The sequence below is a fragment of the Symphalangus syndactylus genome, chromosome 12 (genome assembly GCF_028878055.3).
Source record: "Symphalangus syndactylus isolate Jambi chromosome 12, NHGRI_mSymSyn1-v2.1_pri, whole genome shotgun sequence".
NCBI lineage: Eukaryota > Metazoa > Chordata > Mammalia > Primates > Hylobatidae > Symphalangus > Symphalangus syndactylus.
Window position 1 is genome coordinate 143178385 of NC_072441.2, and position 6000 is coordinate 143184384.

The window sequence follows — 6000 nt, forward strand, 5'->3', positions numbered from 1 at the left end:
TCTTAAGGACTGAGGGACACCCCACTCATACATAGCCCTGGTGGCTCCCACAGCCCATGTTTATCTCATGGAGAAGCTATGAAAGTCTAGCAAACTACTTCTTTTCTTATTTCTCTCCCCACCTAGACAGTAAAGCCCTCTGAAGGTAGTGATTTGGTTTCAGTCAGTTTTCTTTCAGTTGCAGGTTAAAGAAAGCCCAATCCAAACTGGATGAAGTGGAAGGAAATCTATGGCTCTTGTAACTTTAAGTTCCAGGAAATAGGACTTGCCTCAGGTGCAGTTTGGTGCAGAGGCTCAAGGAATTTCACCATGCATGTCCTGGTTTCTTTTTCTATCTTTGTACTTTTGTCTTCAAGGTTGGCTCCTTTCTCAGACAGGAATTTCCCCTGTGGTAGGAAGAGGGCTGTAGCAGTTCCAGCAGTCACACCCTCTTTGCTTCTAGCCTAGCCAAGGAAACATCTCAGATTCCCCAAGAAAGATTCATTGTACCTGCAGGTTCTGATCAGACCTTATGCTCCTCCCCGATTCAACCACCACAGCCAGTAGAAGGCTGATTGATTTAGGTTTAGACTAGTTAAGGGGATGGTTGTCCAGAGAGAAGCAACCAGAAGAGGAGTGAGGATGCTGAGGGGCACAAGGAACAGATGCCCCTAGCAGACCACGTCCTCTTCAGTACGAGGTCCTACCACCTGGCACACAAGCAGCATTGATATATGTTACTTCCACAGCCCCATTCCAACAGAAAACACAGCATGAGCTTGTCACAGAAGCCCTCAAGGACTTCATGTGGCCTAGCCAGGGCTCTGTGTCCATGTGGCTTATCCCTCAGCTCCCTCTATTTCCTTTGCTGCCTTCCTGCCAGTCCTCATCATGCTACAGCTACGGGCAGCTGTCAGCAGGTCAGACCACCCTCCTCATTCCAGAGCATTGGGCTGGAAATGTGTGAAATTGATGCAAACTTAGAAAACTAGGATTTGGGTTTCTCTCTCTTCCTCTCAGCATGCTTTTTGCTCAATCAGCCAGAAGTTGTGGCCATCAACATACCTGCCTAAATCTGTGCCATGATAATTACCTCAGTAGCAACAGTAATAGTATTCTTATTATAACTCTTATTTTAAGGATCTACAATGGACCAAACTCTTTAAACATATCACCACATGTCTGTGCAATAACCTTGCAAAGTAACATAACAGGGACCACCACAGGCTTTGCCTACCTGTAGGTACAAATGGGACCACATTACTAATAACTACTCAGATTTCACAGATTTGTTGTCCTCAAGTGCTGGGGCATAATCTCTAGCTGCTTACAAATATTTCTGTAGCTTCCCAGGAGTCCTGTCATCTTGGCTTATAGTTGCTTTTCCTTGCCTTTTCCCTGCCTTTTCCTCTGGCTCTGCCATGTTCCATGGTGTCTACTGTTGCTGTTCACCAGCACCTATGTTCCTACAGTGGAACCACAAGACACTGCATTCTCTGCCACTGCACTGGAGCCTCCACTCTGCAATTCTGCATGGCAGAAAATTTGAGGAAGATGTCTGTCTCTTCCCCCTCTATTCTATGACATATCTGTTAGTGAGGACTTGATACAGTTCTGTTTGTGCCATGATGTATTATGCAGTTGCTGAAATGGTTCCATCAATGCCCCCACTCTCGCCTACCCCCTACACTTACCACTGGACAGTGGCATGACACCAGTGGGGACTAGGCTGGGAGACAAACACAAGTGTCAGAAACCATGCTGTACTCAAGAATCACACCTCCCTGTCCTCCCCTTTCTTTTTCTCTTTCCCTCTTTTCGCACCCCCCCTCCAACTCAAATTCAGTCCTAGGCTGTTTTACCGGGTCAAGACCTTGACATCTGATTCCTTGGGAGAATTTCTTCTAATTAGCTAAGAACAGGCATTCAATAAATATATGTCAAATGGTCGGTTAGTTGGATTGTTGAATGGATAGGTGGGTGGATGTGTGGATAAAATGCTTCATCGGTTCTTATACCAACTAGTTTCTGATGAGCCCACTCCATATATAGCTGAATTTCATTTAGACTCAAGCTGAGGTCCTTGTTAAAGTTGGTATGATTTTTCTCCATGTTATAGATGTAAAAGCTGGGGCCCATAGAAGTTAAGTCACTTGTCCAAAGTGATACTGGTAACAAACAGCTAAGCTGGGATTCCGACCTAGGCTTAACTGATACTCAAATCCTTTCTTTTTTCTACTCCACTGTCTCTATGGCAAGGGGTTAAGAGTTGTGGTTCATGAGGTGCATGACTTATGCCATGTGCAGGAATTACATCACTGAGGTCCCCTCTGGAGGAGGACAACGTTAGCATTGCCCACTTCTTCCTCACTTCCTTCAACATAGCAAATCCAGGCTAAAGAAATCCATGGAAGACCCATCCCAGCAGCTGGTTGGCCTGCTCATCACAGTGGTGGAGGACGGCAGCTCCATCGGCTGAGTCTGACTTTCCCTACACATCAGCCACTTAGACAGATGTATCTGAAAGTCCAGCTCTGTTCTGCAGGTCCTTCTGACCCTACCGGCTACCACATCCTTTCCCACCTCTGGCTCAGAGGAGAAGCAGCATCTCCAGCACTTTTGGAGAGGAACAGTCAGACCTTTGGGATCAGTTCCTGGCAGCCAACTCCCTTCTCTGACAGGCAAAGTTAAACTCTCCCACTGCAGCCTCAGTCCCAGGACTCATGGGACACCAGCCTGGCAATGGTGAGGGATCCTGTCCCTCCAGTGAAAGAGGGAGTCATGCTTGCCCCATGAGCTGGAGATAGCCCCACAGGTCCCAAGCCACAGCCTCCCCCTCCTGTGTGGGTGCTCTGCCCCCACTGACAGGCTTCTGACCCAGCCCCTGGTTTTCCAGGGCCTCCTAAGTCCTGAATACTGCAGCTTTCTCGGCTGACGCCTTGCCTCCCGTCCCCTGAGATCCCCCATGCTTCTCTCCAGGCTGGCTCTGATTCCCTGTTTCCAGCCATTGTCTGGGTTCCTCAGGCCCATTAAATACATTCTCAGCCTGATATAACCAGGAACGCCCCTCCCTGCGCCGGGCTAACCTTTTTTGTGTCAACCCACGCCCAGATCGAATGAAGTTTGCAAGATTCCTTGAGCCTAGTTTGGCTGGCTGGCCCATCTCTCAGACCCAAGTAAAGTCTCTGCCCTAAATCACTGCCTGACAGAGTCCTCATCTGGGCTTAAAGCGGACCGAGGTAAATGTGTGGGATTGATCTTATGCGGGACAGTTGGGAGATGCCTTTTGCAGAAGGGTAGGTAGGCGCTCCATAAACCTATAGATCTGATTCTGTAGACGAGAGCCAGACAATGCCCAGGAGTAAATGCTAGGCTACAGCCTGGACTCTTCCCTGCAAGAATCACTAAGCAAGAGTTAGGGATCAATTTCATGAGGATGAATGCACGTGTGTGCCCGTGTGCATTTTACTAGCGGCATTTCCCTCGCTTTTATTAATAGTAGCATTTACTCAGAACTTACTCTGTGCCAGGGACTGCTCTAAGCACTGATGCATTTACATATATTAACTCATTTAATTCACATCACACCCTATGAGATACAGACTGTTGTTATTCTCACTTTATTCTTGAAGAAAGTAAGGCACAGGGAGATTGAGTAATATGGCCAAGATCACACAGCCAGTAACTTTTGGGCAGGCGAATCACGAGGTCAGAAGATCGAGACATCCTGGCTAACAAGGTGAAACCCCGTCTCTACTAAAAATACAGAAAAAATTAGCCAGGCGTGGTCGCAGGCACCTGTAGTCCCAGCTACTCCGGAGGCTGAGGCAGGAGAATGGTGTGAACCCAGAAGGCAGAGCTTGCAGTGAGCTGAGATCGTGCCACTGCACTCCAGCCTGGGTGACAGAGCGAGACTCCTTCTCAAAATAAAAAAAAATAAAAAGTAGAACCAGTATTTCAGCCCAGATCTTTGTGAATCCCACAACTATGCTTTGAACCTCTAGTTTTATTATTAAAATCTCAGAGACATGTGTGACCCAATAAAGGCTGAGAGCGTTCACACAAAGAGAAGAAGCTTAAAAAGTAGAAAAGAACGTTCACTGGGTCAAATGCAGAGCAAGGGAGCGTTAAAGAAGTCAGCCTGGACTCCGGGACTGTGGTATTGTAGCCGCATTCTGCTGTCCAGGCTTGCGTAAGCTCTTTCATTCCCTCCTCGTGAGTGGAGCAGGCCTCACAATCCCTATTTTACAGATGAGAAAAGTGTGGCTCAGTGAGGCTCAGTAAACTTCCCATAACCACATACTAGTCTATAGTGGTCCAGAGATTCAAACCCAAGCAAATCCCATGCGACTCTCAAACTGGTGCTGGGAGAGGGATGTGACTTGCCCCCCCATGGCCTTGCCCACCATGGGCAGGGGAGGTGATGTAGGAAGGGATCCTGTGCTCCCCTTTCCAACCCATCCTGCCTCTGCCTTATCTCCTCCTCCCTACTCTCCTATCACCGCCTCCCCACCCACCACACCTATCCATCTTCACTTGCTGGGGATTAAGTTAGGAAAACAAAAATGAAATGAACACTGCTCTGCCGACCCATCCCTGGAGACACTGACTTACACGGGTCTGATGCTGTTGATGATGTTCTATTGATTTCCCCTCTAATTGCTGCAACTGGATCTATATTCATTTTCTGTCTTAAACTTCTCTTTTGTTGGTTCAGTCAGCTAAATGAAGGGCCCATTTCTCTCTGTCCCTGTCCTTAAAAGCCAAAGAAGTTTCCAATGAAGAGCTCTCTTCAGAAATCAGTGAGGCCAGCAGACTGAGGACAAAGATCGTCAGAATTTGATTACCTCTTTTGAAAAGTTGGCTAAGAACAAAGCTGGAAAAGAAAGTCTCGGGAGACAGAGTCCGTTGGCAAGAAGAGGAGATATTTCACCTTGAATTCACAGATCAGTTCATTCATTCATTCTATAACTTTATTGAGCATCTACCATGGACCAGACTCCATGGTAGGATCTAAAAATATTCATCATGACCCAAATGGACACAGACCCTGCCTTCACAAAGTTAAGTGTGAGTAGGGTGGACAGATATTAATCGAATAACCTTATTGTTATATACTTTGTGCTATGGAAATGTCTAGGTCAACATGGAGAGCCACAGGAAAAGCTTGCTGCAACCAACCCTGACATTTCAGGTTGGAAAGCAGCCTTGGTTGCAGCAAGCCTCAGCTTTCCCTTTGTCAGCTCAGCAAGCTTTCTTTTCAGTTCCACTCAACTGAAGGTATACAAAGAAGGGAGCAAAGTACTGGGGAAGCAAGCCTCCGATCTGGACAAGACTTGGTGTTTTTCTTCCAGGAGCTCACTACATAGAGGACAGACCGAACCAGGCACATGGAACTCTGGATTGAGGCAGGCAGGAGTAGATGTTATCGTAAAAGTATAGTCTGAGTGCTAGGAGAGATTGGGAAGGCAGAGATGAATCTGGCATGTGTGATGTAGGAAGACTTCTCTGAAGAGGCAGCATTTGAGGAGGGTCTTGAAGACGTCATCTAACCTTGACAGCCCTACTGCATCTTCTCAGTGCCCAGCCTTTCGAAAACCCCTATGGAGGATAAAGCTAGAGGAGGGGCTAGCCACCTGAAATGACATCTGACTCCATGGAGATTCAGTGTCAGGAACGATGGGGGGACCAGATGCTGCAACAATTGTTCGTGCTTGTATAGGTCTTTGGGGGGTGGTGAGGGTGCATACAAAATCAGCCCTTTTCCTTTGTGATCTGCCTCTAGCTTTGGCCCTTTGGGTAAACCTGACCTTCATGTTCGGTATTCACTCCTCGATGTTCACTACTTGCTCAAGAGGCGTTTGAGACTGCTCGGTCCCCATTCTTGGTATGTGACAACACTTCATCATTCCACTTTAGCGCATTGCCAGCTACCTGGCTGTTCTCCCCCACTCCCCAGCTCTTTGTTCATCGGGCTGGGTGAAGTGTACAGGGTATACAAGGGCGTTAGTCAAGATACAC